Below are 15,059 nucleotides of genomic sequence, written 5' to 3'. Positions count from 1 at the left end.
ATCTTATGCTACCTTGTTCCATTTCATTGATACAAGATGAGAAGGAAGGCTCAGCTGCCCCTTGAACCTTTGTGAAACTACCCTGGCAAAGGAATTAGAGCACCACCTGTTTCCACTGAGTAACCATGGGCATTCTTCCGCTCCTGGCCTGCCTAGATGCCTTATGGTAAATTTGCTGCAGATTAGTACATTGACCTGAGAGTAATAGAAGAAGTGAAACAATACTTTACAGACCTAATTAGGGAAGACTGAACTAAATAGATACAATAGCAACAAATTAACTTCCCTTGTTTCTCTCTCTTTTAGAGCTAGATTTAGGCAAAGTGACTAAGTAAGTGAAATTTGACTATAACATGTCTTCCCTATTTACTGCCTTTTACTGTTTTCTCACTTGCCACAGGACACTCAGCTGTCTTCTGGATGTGCCACACATTTCTCCAAAGATCTCAGTCAAAATTTAGCTGCTCTTCTCAGTCCAAGCCTTTCTGCACTGTTGATTGTTTTTTAACCACATCATGGATTATTTTGATAAGTTTTTTTACATGTAAATTTTTCTCTTTAGGGCTTCATTCCTTCAGGTCCTTGCTAAATGAATGACTAGCAATAAGTTAAAAAGTTGAAGGAAAAAAATTTTTTTTCTTTTTCTTTCTTTTTTTATTTTTTTATTTTTAAGATAGGGTCTCACTCTATCACCCAAGGTGGAGTGCAGTGGTCCAATCATGGCTCACTGCAGCCTCAACCTCATGATCTCAAGCAATCATCCCACCTGACTACAGGCATACATCACCATGCCTGGCTAATTTTTAAGAAAAAATTTTATAGAGATGGGATCTTGCCATGTTGCCAAGGTTGATCTCAAACTCCTGGGCTCAAGTGATCCTCCTGCCTCGGTCTCCCAAAGTGCCGAAATTACAGGCGTAAGCCACTGTGGCCAGCCCAGGAAGAACATTTTTGATTCCTACATTGTTATCCTTGCTAGGGAATAACTGGAAAGGAGTATGGAATGGAGTTAGAAAATTTTTAAATTTTTTCTATATAATTGCATTTAAACAGAAGCCTTAAGAACCTTAAGTAGGATTATTAACATTTTGGGAACATTTTCTTCTTTTTTTTTTTTTTTTGAGACAGAGTCTCGTTCTGTCACCCAGACTGGAGTGCAGTGGCACGATCTCAGCTCACCGCAACCTCTGCCTCCTGGGTTCACGCAGTTCTCCTGCCTCAGCCTCTCGAGTAGCTGGCATTACAGGCACACACCACCATGCTCGGCTAACTTTTTTTGTATTTTTAGTAGAGACGGGGTTTCACTATGTTGGCCAGACTGGTCTGGAACTCCTGACCTCGTGATCTACCTGCCTCGGCCTCCCAAAGTGCTGGCATTACAGGCGTGAACCACCGCGCCTGACCATCCATTTGGGGAACATTTAAGGCACAGAGTTGAGACAGAAGCAGAGGCACTTGGGATAAAAGATCTTCGGAAATACTTAAATAACATTTTTTACTAACAGGTGGACTGGCCCACCTCTCCTTAATTTTCACAGAAAATCAAGAGCTGTCTTCTGGGTGTTAATTAAACAGCATGCATGATTACTACACTTCTGTATCTTATTGATTTGATCTTGTTTCTCAACTGTCAGAGCTCTTGAATAAAAGCAATTGCTTTCCGAGAGTGTCATTTCATCTTCCAGTCTGCATTTTTGGATGAATTATTTTAGGTTTTGTGGCTGTTATAGTTTATTGTTGCTGTTTGATTTTCAAAATTTATGATTTTGGTTCCACAGGACAAAAATTTAAGATTTTCAAAGGGAAAAAGTCCCTGATACATTAGGGTTATGTAACTTTTTTCTCCCATCAGGATGGATGCCTGATTTTTCTTTTATTGTATTTCTATGTAAGCAGCATATTGTGGAGTTAAATGCTCATTAGAAGTTGGTATTGCTCTTTAAAAAAACCACAGACTTCTTGAAATGGGTAGATGTAACTTGTAGCTTACTTAAAAATTAGCCTTAGAAATTTGTTGGTGAGCACCAGGATATTGACTATAAAAGTCAGAAGAGCTCCTCTTAGCTTTTCTTAGGACAAGAATATTCAGAGAAAAGAATCTAAAACCAAGACATATAGGGGTAAATTTTTGTAATGCTAAGAATAAATTATGGCATGTGAATATGTTTGGATATTAATAACAAATTGGAAATGTTTCTACTATAATGTTAAGTGAGAAAAAAGAATGCGATATTGTACATACAGTATATCTTAGCCATATAAAAACATGCGTTGGAGGGAGCTACTTAAAAATGTTAGTTAACAGAATTTATCTTTGAGTGGTGGGATTGTGCATGATATTTTTCTTCTTTCTGAATCATAGATGTCAGCCTAAACCCCCTCAGGTTTTATTGACTAGACTGTACCACCCTGAGCTCCAGACTTATATGTCCAACCCTCTCTTTAGCACCCTTAACTGGTATCTGATAAGCAACTCAAACTTAACATATCTGAAACAAAACTACTGATTTTTCTTTTCATTTCTCTTCTCTCATTTTCCTGTATCTTCACTCAATTACTAACGTTAAAATATTGAGGAGTTAGGTACACTTGCTTTCATTATATTGTTTTTTATATTATAAATATTCTGTATGTTGTTATTTATATGTCTATATTTCATAATTTTAAAGAGAAGTCTAAGGGCTTATGAAAAATACTTTAGCCAACCTAAAGGAGCTCCTAATAGCCAGAGTTGGAATAATTTGAGCAATTAAATACATAGTAATAGAGTGAATCAGCAAGATGGCCAAGGAGAATATCATTATTCTCCTGCAGAAGCATAGATTTTGGCAACTACTTATGGATGAGGCTAGCTCTGTGGGAGTCTGTGAATATAGTGGAAAGGTTTCAGCACATCATTGGACAAATAATTTGAGAATAAATGCTTTGGAGAGTATAAAAACGAAAGTATCACTTATGCAGATTATCCCTCCCCCAAGGCAGTCCAGCTCAGTGCCAAGAGAAATCCTCTAGGATCAAGATTTTTCTCACAAGGGGAGATGATACCATAGTGAGTGTCCAGCTTCCCCAGCTGTGCAGAATACTGCCAAAGAAGCCCACATTTTTCCTGACCTTACCCAGGTTACTAAGGTAATCAGCACAACTGAGAAGCTAGAAGAGGCTGGGAACAGGTAAGAAAGGTCTTGGACCCTATTAACTGCTCTGTGGCTTCATTAGGAAGCCTGCTTACAAGCAGCTTGGGACAACTTGCCTGTGGGCCCTCCCCTAACTGGTCCACAGAAATTCCAAAAGTTCTGCATGTTTCATTACCTTCAGGACTACTTCCTGAGCATGTTCCCTTAGACAGTGTAAGTGTCTTGTGAAGACAGCTGAATCAACTCTGTCAGATTGAGAGAAGGCATATAAACTTGAGCATTTCAGGGCACTGCCCTAGAAAAAACAAACAGTAGCATCTCAGCACCTAGCCTGGCTTTGTGGGATCAAGTGAATGAATGCATACAATCCTGAGACTTTCCCTTCATGAAGGAATAGAATGTGCATAGTGGGCACATTCATAGAAGTCTGAGAGAGCCTGAGAATCCCTAGATAGGCTGATTGATGAGGGTGTTTCTCTCCTAAAGCCAGTAAATAAAGACTGAAGGAAATGACTATTTCTTCAAATGTGAAGACAGCAACACAAGACTTCAAGCAACCTAAAAAACCAAGGAAACATGGCACCACCAAAGGATCACAATTAATATTCCAGTAAATAACCTCAAAGAAATAGAGAGCTATGAATTGCCTGACAAAGAATTCAAAACAATTGTTTTAAGGAAACTCAGCAAACTACAAAAGAACAGAGATAACACAATCAGAAAACCAATACATGAACAAAATGAGAAGCTCAATAAAGAAATAGAAATCATAAAAAAGAACACAACAGAAATTCTAGAGCTGAAGAATACAATGAGTGAAAGTTTTTAATGCAACAGAAAGTGTCAGCAACATACTTGATCAAGAAGAAAAAAAAATCTGTGAACTCAAAGACAGGTATTCAAAATTATACAGAGGAGAAAAATAAACAATCAAAAAGTGAATAAAGCCTATGGAATTTATGGGACATCAATATGAGAGCTAGCATTTGTATTATGGTAATTTAAGAGAAATGAGAAGGAAGCTTATTTAAAGAAATAGTGGTTGAAAACTTCCCAAACCTGGAGAGAGACAGGGACTTCCAGGTAAATGAAGCTTGAAGTTTCCAAACAGGTTTAATCCAAAGGTTTCATTGAGACATTACAATAACTTTCAAAAATCAGACAAAGAAAAATTTGAAAACAGCACATACGTGGGAACCTCCATAAGGCTACCAGTGGATTTCCCAGTAGAAACTTTCCAGGGCAGAAAAGAGTCAGATGATATATTCAAAGTGCTGAAAGAAAAATAAACACCAACAAAGAATACTTTACCCAGCAAAGCTATCCTTCATAAATACCTTACAAGAAATTGTAAAGAAAATTCTTCAGAGTGAAACAAAAGGATTCTAACTAGTAGCATGAAAACATCTGAAAGCATAAAACTCATTGTTAAGGTAAGTATATAGTCAAATTTAGAATACTCTAATACTGTAATAGTGGTTTGTAAATCCTTTATAACTCCAGTATAAAAGTTAAAAAATAAAAGTATTAAAAATAACTATAACTAAAATAATTTTTAATGACTATACAATATACAAAGAGGTAAATTGTGACATCAAAAACATAAAATGGGAGGAATGAAAGTGTAGAGTTTTTGTATGCAATCAAAATTGTTACCAGTTTAAAATGGTCTGTTGTAACTATAAGATGTTTTAAGCAAGCCTCAGGGAAAGCACAAAGCAAAAACCTATAGTAGATACACAAAAGTTAAATAGAATCAAAATATATCACTATAGAAATGAATGAACCACAAAGGAAGACTGCAAGAGAGGTAGAAAGAAACAAAGAATCTATAAAACAACTAAAAAACAGTTAACATATGGTAGTGATAAATCCTTACCTATCAACAATTAGTTTAAATGTAAACAAATTCTCCCATCAAGTGACGTAAAGTGGTTAAATGATCAAAATGAAAATATATGTAGAGAGATATATCAACCCTCAGCCGCCTGAAGACCTGGGACTAAGGATTGTGCCACCACACTCAGCTAATTTAAAAAAGTCTTTTTTTTTTTTTGGTAGAGACAGTCTCCCTATGTTCCCAAGGCTGGTCTCAAACTCCTGGCCTCAAGGATTCCTCCCACCATAGCCTCCCAAAGTGTTGGGGTTACAGGCATGACCACCGTGCCTGGCCTATAATTTTTTAGATATGATGCCAGAAGCACAGGCATCAAAAGCAAAAATAAACAAGTGGGACTACATCAAACTTAAAAGCTTCTGCATAGCAAAGGAAACAATCAACAAAATGAGAAGGCAACCTATAGAATGAGAGAAAATATTTGCAAACCACATGTCCATTAAGGGACCCATACAACTCAATAGCAAAAAAAAACAAATAACTTGATTTTAAAATGGCCAAAGGACTTGAATAGACATTTTTTTGAAAAAGTATATACAAATACCTAACAAGTATATAAAAAAGTGCTAAATATCATTAGTCAACAGAGAAAGGCAAATCAAAACCATAATAAGTTGTCATTTCACATCTATTAAAATGGCTATTGTTAAAAAGTAAAGAAATAACAAGTGTTATATTTTGTGTGTGGAGAAAAGAAAACCCTTATACACTATTAGTGGGAATGCAAATTTGTACAACCACTATGGAAAACTGCATGGAGGTGTCTAACAAAAATTTAAAATAGGGTTACTATATGACCCAGCAATCCCACTTCTAGGTGTGTATATACAAAGAAAATACAATCACTATCCCACAGAGAAAATACAATCACTATCCCAAAGAGATATGTACAACCACATGTTCATTGCAGTGTTATTCACCACAGCCAGATATGGGAACAACCTAAGTATCTCTTGAAGGATGAATGGGTAAAGAAGATACAATGGAATATTATTTAGGCTTAAAAAATAATAAAATCCTGCCATATGTGACAACATGGGTGACCCTAGAGGACATTATGCTAAATGAAAAATCCAGGCACAAAAGGACGAATACTACATGCTACCACATGCAGGAGGAATCCAAAAATAGTCTAATTCATAGAAACCAATAATAGATTGATAATTGCCAGGGGATGGGAATTGGGGGAAATGGGAGGATTTTGGTCAGAGGGTGCAAACTCTCTGTTATAATATGAATAAGTCCTGGAGAGTTAATGTAGGAGATGGTGACTATAGTTAATAATAATGCATTGTATACTTGAAATTTGCTAAGAAAGTAGATCTTAAGTATTCTCACCACACACACACACACGCACACACACGCACACACACACACACACACTATGGTAACTATGTGAGGTGATGGATATGTTAAGTAGCTTGATTGTGGTAATCATTTCACAATGTATACATGTATCAGAACAAAATGTTGTACACCTAGAATACACACTATTTTTTTGTCAGTTATACCTCAATAAATTTCGTGAAAATAATGACAGTATTGGATTTTAACCACTATAATAAAATAAATATCCATGAATCTATACTGATTTAAATGAATAATCAAATGAATACATAAATGAGGGGAAAGGAAGAGCTCTTCCTTACAGAATAATTTCAATTAATAAATATAGCAGAAAGTAAGAAAACAGAAAATCACAGTAGACATAGAAATCACCACAAATTAGTAAACACCACAGTAATAATTTTTTCAGACATAATCCACTGACAGAATCTAAAATTGCTGGGTGAAAATTTGAGGAGAAACAGTTTTTGCATAGTCTCAAACTGTCACCCCTAAGATGTATTTTAACCACAAAGGGGAGAATAGTAACTTTATAGTAGAGAAAGCCAGAAGACACCACTTTCACTATGTGTTCAAATTCAACATCATGGATATCATATCAATATCAATATCGTATCAATATGATGAACCTATGATGTGTGCTGAGAAGGACACAGCAGCATTTGTGCCAGAAACGCACAACCTCATTTCAATTATGGGAAAATACAAACCCCAAATCAAGTAACATCTACAAAAAACTGATCAATACTCTTCAAGTGCCATGCACAAGGAAAAACAGGAACTCTCACAGATGGGAGAAGTTTAAGGAAAAATAACAATAAAATCAATGTGGAATCCTGGAACAGAAAAAAAGGGCATTAGTGGAAAACACTGATGAAATTTGAATAAGACCTGTAGTGTAGTTAGTAGCATTATACTAGTGTTAATTTCCTAGTTTTGATCATTGTAGTATGTAAGATGTTAATGTTCTGAAAAGCTAGGTGAAATGGGAACTAGGAATATGGGAACTATAGTATTTTTGCAATTTTTAATATTGTAAGTCTAAAATAGTTTAAAATAAAATGTTTTAAAAAGCAATCTATAAAATAATACACTCAAAATATATTCTAACTACAAGTATAGTTGGAAAATTCAGATCATCCATCCATCCATATATATGTACATCCATATATATATTTTTATATGTATATATATATTTTATATATATATATACTGACACACACACACGCAGACACTTACACAGACACACACACACAATGTTGTATACTAAAACGTCTACAATTCTGGAATTATGAGTAATTTATTTTTCTCTTTAAATTTTTCTGCATTATTTAAATTTTCTGCAGTGAACATATGTTGCTCTTAAAATTATAATTTAAATCACAAATTATTTCTTTAAAAAAATAAGCAAACAAGCCTAGGTGTCATTTTTATCCTTTTCTTTCTCTCATATCTCATATCTAATCCATCTGCAAGTCTTGTCAATTTCTCATTCAGAATAAATCCACTCCCACCACCTTCTCTGCCTTCATCCTAATCCATGCCAGCCTCATCATTTTATCATCTCATCTGGTTCTCCTGCTTCCACCCATGTCACCTAAGCCCCTTCTCCACACAATACCAGTTATCTTCTGAAACAGGAAATCAAATCCTGTTGCGTCTCTCCTCAAATGCCTCCATTACTCTCAGAATAAAACCCAATGGCCGTATTCTTCCCAGGAGGCCCTCATGACCTGGCCCCTGCCTCTCTCTGGCCTTGTCTCCCATCACTCTCCCCTCCCCACGTCACTCAGGCACAACATCTGGCAGACTTTCCTCTACACACATTAGGTGGTTTCTGCCACAGGGCCTTTGTACTTGCCGTCCATGCCTAAAATACTTCCCCAAACAGGCATTCACTCTCACCCCTATCAATCTCTACTCTCTTATCCTACCTTATTTTTCCTCATAGCAGCTGTGAAAATAGAACATTAGATCATAGTTATTGTCTGTCTCTGCTTATGATCTGACTCATAGAAATTAGATCCTTTGTTTACATTCCTTCCTTCCTGCTACTCAGAATGATGCCTAGCACATAGTAGATGATCAGTAAGTATTGAACAAATAAACTGCCCTCCTGCCCAATGCACAGCCTGCAGGAGAGCAAAGCCATCCCCACCAGTTTCTGCAGGTTTTCCAGGAAGGGGTTGGGGCAGGACTGGGGCAGGGGGTGCTCTCATCTGGCACCTGGTTTACAGCGTGGCAATTCTTCATGTCCTAGGGCTCTTTACCCATTTCCTCAAAAGCTATAATAAAAAAAGATCACTTATAGAAAATATTGGTGAGTTTAGCTGACTTTAGTGAAGATTTCCTGGAGAAAATGGAGGGGAAAGGGAGACAACTTGGGACAAACAAAAGTTGTGGACATTCTCAAAGTGCTGTGTTCTCCTCCCCACCATGAAGTTTCTTGCGTCCTTGCAGCTTTCCATCTCACTGGCTTTCCTCCCTTACTCCCCACTTGTCTCTCTTCTGCCACTTTCTTCCTTCCCTTAGAAGTAAAACATCCCTCTCCTTGCCTCACAAAGAGTAGCTTTCCCTCCCTTCAAAGCCATGGTGCCTGCCAACACCCAGGTCCTGGGGTGAGGGTAGAGAACACCTTCTGTTACAAACATCTCTCAGAGCACCTTTCCAAAGATTGTTCTCTCCCTGAGAATCCTAGTGCCAGTTGTTAATATTTTCTCTACCTCATTACCTCTACTTTTCTGTATTTTTCTATTACAGCAAGAAATTCAGGTTAAAGAAATTACTCTGTTGGATATCCAGGCAAAAAAGATAGTAAGGCGGGCCTCAGATCTTCCTTCTATAAAAATTAGTACTTGCAGAAAATTAGAATGTCTGTTTCTCTTTTTCTGCACCAAATTGAATCTTTTTCATTTTCTGAGTCTTTGTTAATTTAGTACAAGAAAAAAAAAAGGTATCTTTCTTTAAACTGTTTTTATTCTATCACTTACCTATATTCGTTTTATACATTTTTATACAATTAGTTGAATCTTCTCTCTCAAAAAGTGGACAATAGAAAAACTTGAATATATCCCTGTTACTTGCCTCTTTCATCTCTACCATAGTCATTTCATAAATACCCTGTTTTAATTCTAAGACACACGTTTTTACATTTGACATCTTACTGCTGATAGTGTGCGGTTTTTACTGCTCATGTTGAGTTTGTGGTTTCTAAATGTATTTTAAAAGATTATAGCATAATTTGACATTGAAATAAAAAGATTTTGTATACAGAGAAATGAATAGAAACAAAACAGTGGGGCATAAATTTGATATTGATAAAGCAAATATTCACTGCTGGAGAAATAACCATAATTCCATCCATTTTCAAAGCAAACAGCAAGCACTTTATGGAACTTAAGAAAGGAAGACCCCACAAGTGGACGAAGCTGGGTTACGTTCTGCTTCCCCCACACAGATACATATAACAGGACTGCCTATCACATGCCAACCAGTGCAGCTGAAGGAGGTATTGCCAAGTCCCCTGGAATACATGGGAAAAAAGTCAAAGTCAAAAGATGACAAATGCACAATGTTAAGGCATAGTTTAATTTTTAATTGGCAGTATGTTTTTTCTTTCTTAATAGAGGGCCTTACAATTGACAGAATCTTGGATTTGAGGAAACACTTAATAGTTTTGTGTGTGTGTGTGTGTGTGTGTGTGTGTTTTGAGATGAAGTCTTGCTCTGTTACCCAGGCTGGAGTGCAGTGGCATGATCTCTGCTCACTGCAGCCTCTGCCTCCCAGGTTCCAGCAATTCTCCTGCCTCAGCCTCCCAGGTAGCTGGGATTACAGGTGCACGCCACCACGCCTGAACACCATGCCAAAACTGGGGCTCAGAGACGTCAAGTGATTTGCCCAAGTAACATAGCCCATAGGTAACAGAGTGTGAGTCTTGTGGTCTTACCTTGAAAAAGTGTGAAAACTCTATTCTCTGCAAGCTTTGTGATATGCCAGATTCAGTTCATGGGCTCTATGAACCTTAAAAGAAAAAGGGTGCCTGTACATTTCTCCAGACTGAGCCTACATTCTCTGTCCCTGTGTGGAAAGAAGCTGATTTAGTAAGGTGCTTTGGTTTGTAATACAGAGGAATCCCAACTCAAAACTGGTTCCAGCAAGAAGAAGATGTATTGTCACACAGGAAATCTAGAAGTAGGATAGACTTCAGGGTTGATTGATTCAATGTCTGAATGACATCGACAAAGACCCAGGTTATTTTCATGTCCCCATTCTGTTATTCTCAGTATTGGCTTCATCTGCAAATTGCCAGTGAATTAACTACAGCCATATTAGGCATAATATCCAGACATGACAGCACACAGAGAAAAAGAGAGAAAGTTCTTCCCTCTGGCTCACTGTCAGGAAGAAGGAAATTCTTTCTGGAAGTCCCTCTGCATGACTTCCCTTTTGTCTTGTTAGTCAGAATTAGGACACAGCTCATTCTTGAACAAAAAATAGATAAGAAAGATGGAATTACCCTTACACCAAGTAAGGTGATACCTGGAGTTAGAGGTAGAGTCATCTTTCCCCGAGTCACAACCAACCTCTTTAGGCCATGAAAAGGAAATAGTCACAGACGCTATTTATCAAAGAAAGATTTACTTAGGAGGCATGCTATTAGAAATGTACTTACTTTTTAAAAATGGTACCTGTATAATTATTTACTCTAGTGTTTTGTTCTAACCAATAATTAGAAAATCGGGTTCATCTTATAATATACCTGGAATTACACACACACACACACAAAATTATAAAAACATATCGTAGCTCCCTCTGTTTTTACCTTCTGCAATATTACTGCAATGAGTGTACATCCCTTGAAACTCCAGGCACTTAATCCTTTATAATCACAATGGAAGTAGCAGAAAAGAACAAAAGTTCAGTTTGTAAAACAAGGGATAAAACCAAGAAGACCTTGGTTGGTTGATAGCTGAATGACAAGATTGTATGTGGCAGTTGCACTATTAGATCTGAAGTGAAATCATGAGCAGGTTACAGAAAAGTCCTTGTTTTCTTTCAGAAGCCATTTAACAAGTAGCAAATGAGAATGAAGTTGAACTATGACAGGATAAAAGACTTCTCTGCAAGGAAGAAAAGAGACTATGCAATCATTATCCCAAGGAATAAAATAGGAAAGGACAAGCTTAAAGTGTGACTTTGTTCTAGAAAGCATTTGTAAGTAAATGCATTCACAATTAAATAAAAACCATATGTGCTACTACCTATGGAATATTGTGCTCTGAGTCTAATACTGAAAAAAATAGTAATTTTGCTAATATAAAGAACATGTATGTGACTAACTACTGTCTTCAGTTCACACTAAGTGCTAGAAATTGGGCAAGTGGAAAACAGCATATTCATATTTTAGATTATTAAGGAGAGTATTTACAAAACTTCATGAACATGAACTTCACAAAGTAGTCTTCTCTGTTTAATTAAAAAAAGCCTTAAAGAACCCCTAATAGAAAAAAAGCCAAAGAATATAGTAGACAATTCACAAGACAAAATATAAAGGCTAATAAACATTTGCAAAGATATTCAACCTCAGTAGCACAGAAATGCACAACAGAAGAAAACACTTCCAATATTTACCCACCATATTGGCAAAAGTTATTGAGAAGATCCACTGTTGTTAAAGAAAAGAAAGAAGACACTTTTGCATGATTGATGAAAGTGTAAATTGGTATAGTTTTGTGAGACAGGTTGTTAGTGTATCTGAAATCTTTTATGTACCACTTCAGATCTCCTTGACAACACTTGTGTCTTATTCCAGTCATGACTGCAGTGATTTAATGTGGACTCAGGTGGACTTCACACAAAAGCAAGTGGACTTATCTCCTGCTCCACCCCCAGGCTTCTTGGATGACCCACAATGAAGGACTCCAAAGGAACGTGCTCAAGGGCCGACACATGTGCAAACCAGAGTGTTGGAGAATGAACAACTCATGGGCAAACCTTTGACAAGTGGGAGACAGACTTGATGGATAAAGGCTTCTCCCTTTCCCACTCTCCCCTCCTCACCACAATGGATGGTCCTGAAATACATTTCATACGGCTTCTCTGACAGTCTTGAGACATATTTCCTTTGGCTTCACAAAACTTTCTGTGGGATTAAGCAACCAGCCAACTAAAAGCAACAGCCATCCTTGCCTGAGCCTGGACATGGGAGCCTGGCTGGAAGCTCACCCATGGCCCCTCCTTGCGTTGTCAATTTATTAACCAATAACCAGCAAAATAACCAATTAAAGACTATGAAAACTTTATTTAAAAAAATAGCAATAAAATAAAATAAAAGCAGCAGCCTGCTCAATAAGGCATTTTAGTATTGGCTCTCCCTCCTTCCCCGCTTCACTCTTATCTCTCATTCCCGCTCCCTGGGATCATGCTCCTCAGAAAGTACTAACGCATAAGCCCTCATCACAAGCCCTGTGGAAACAGGGCTAAGGCAGGTAATAGCTGACATGCTTTAAAGTGCGTGTGCCTGGCCTGGCCATCTCACTCTCTGAAATCTATCCTGCAGACAAGCTTGCTAAAGTGTGTCAGAAACACGTGTACAAGGATGTTCACCTGTATTTTATGTAACAGGTAGAGAGGATCACACTACTATAGTATTAAATGAAAAGAAGGCCGGGCACTGTGGCTCACGCCTATAATCCCAGGACTTTGGGAGCCTAAGGCAGGTGAGTCACCTGAGGTCAGGAGTTCGAGACCAGCCTGGCCAACAAGGTGAAACCCCGTCTCTACTAATAATACAAAAATTAGCCAGGCTTGGTGGTGCACGCCTGTAATTCCAGCTCCTAGCGAGGCTGAGGCAGGATAATCACTTGAACCTGGGAGGCGGAGGCTACAGTGAGCCGAGGTCATGCCATTGCACTCCAATCTGGGTGACAAGAGCAAAACTCGGTCAAAAGAAAGAAAGAAAGAGACAAAGAGAGAGAGAAAGAAAAAGAAAGGAAGGAAGGAAGAAAAGAAAGAAGGAAGGAAGGAAAGAAAGAAAGAAAAAGAAAGAAAGAAAGAAAAAGAGAAAGAAAGAAAGGGAGCAAGTTACTGTAGCGGTAGGGGAGATGTTGTAGAAATATATATAAACCTCCTTACACCGCGGAGACCGCGTCCCCCCAGCGAGCACAGAACCTTGCCCTTGCCGCTGCGCCTTGTGTCCACATCCGCCGCCAGCTCACCATGGATGATGCTATCACTGCGCTCGTCATCGTCGACAACTGCTCCAGCATGAGCAAGGCCCCCCGGGCCGTCTTCCCCTCCATTGTGGGGCACCCCAGGCACCAGGGTGTGATGGTGGGCATGGGTCAGAAGGACTCCTATGTGGGCAAGGAGGCCCAGAGCAAGAGAGGCATCCTGACTCTCAAGTACCCCATCAAGCATGGCAACGTCACCAACTGGGACGACATGGAGAAGATCTGGCACCACACCCACAACAAGGTGCGTGTGACTGCCGAGGAGCACCCCGTGCTGCTGACCGAGGCCCCCCTGAACCCCAAACCCAACCATGAGAAGATGACCCAGTTCATCATGTTTGAGACCTCCAACACCCCAGCCATGTATGTGGCCATCCAGGCCGTGCTGTCCCTGTATGCCTCTGGTGGTACCACTGGCATCATGATGCACCCGGTAACAGGGTCACCCACACTCTGTCCATCTAGGAGGGGTACGCCCTCCCCACGCCATCCTGCGTCTGAACCTGGCTGGCGGGGACCTGACTGACTACTTCAAGAAGACCCTCACCCAGCACCGCTACAGCTTCACCACCACACCGAGCGGGAAATCATGTGTGACATCAAGGAGAAGCTGTGCTACGTCGCCCTGGAATTCGAGCAGGAGATGGCCTCGGTGGCCTCCAGCTCCTCCCTGGAGAAGAGCTATGAACTGCCAGACGGCCAGGTCATCACCATCGGCAATGAGCGGTTCCGCTGCCCCGAGGCACTCTTCCAGCCTTCCTTTCTGGGCATGGAATCCTGTGGCATCCATGACACTACCTTCAACTCCATCATGAAGTGTGACATCCACAAAGACCTGTATGCCAACACAGTGCTGTCTGGTGGCACCACCATGTACCCTGGCATCACAGACAGGATGCAGAGGAGATCACCAGCCTGGCGCCCAGCACGATGAAGATCAAGATCATTGCTCCTCCCCAGTGCAAGCGCTCCGTGTGGATTGGCTGCTCCATCCTAGCCTCCACTTCCACCTTCCAGCAGATGTGGATCAGCAAGCAGGAGTAGGACTAGTCCAGGGCCTCCATCGTCCACAGCAAATGCTTCTAGGCTGACTGTGACTTAGTTGCGTTACACCCTTTCTTGACAAAACCTAACTTGCACAGAAAGCAAGATGAGATTGGCATGGCTTTATTTGTTTTTGTTTTTGTTTGTTTGTTTGTTTTGGCTTGACTCAGGATTTAAAAACTGGAACGGTGAAGGTGACAGCAGTTGGTTGGAGTGAGCATCCCCCAAAGTTCTACAATGTGGCGGAGGACTTTGATTGTACATTGTTCTTTTTTTAATGGTCATTCCAAATATCGTGAGATGCATTGTTACAGGAAGTCCCTTGCCTCCTAAAAGCCATCCCACTTCTCTCTAAGGAGAATGGCCCAGTCCTCTCCCGAGTCCACACACGGGAGGTAATAGCAT

At 39.3% G+C, this 15,059-nt stretch overlaps 1 pseudogene; it reads left to right on the top strand.

Annotated features, from left to right (window-relative positions):
• Window positions 1-14,800, top strand: part of LOC100438730 (actin, clone 302-like) — a 38,039-nt pseudogene extending 23,239 nt beyond the window's left edge.
• Window positions 14,801-15,059: the final 259 nt, after the last annotated feature.

This window comes from Pongo abelii, chromosome 5, assembly GCF_028885655.2.
Source record: "Pongo abelii isolate AG06213 chromosome 5, NHGRI_mPonAbe1-v2.0_pri, whole genome shotgun sequence".
Lineage (NCBI taxonomy): Eukaryota > Metazoa > Chordata > Mammalia > Primates > Hominidae > Pongo > Pongo abelii.
This window is presented reverse-complemented; position numbering and strand designations above follow the sequence as displayed.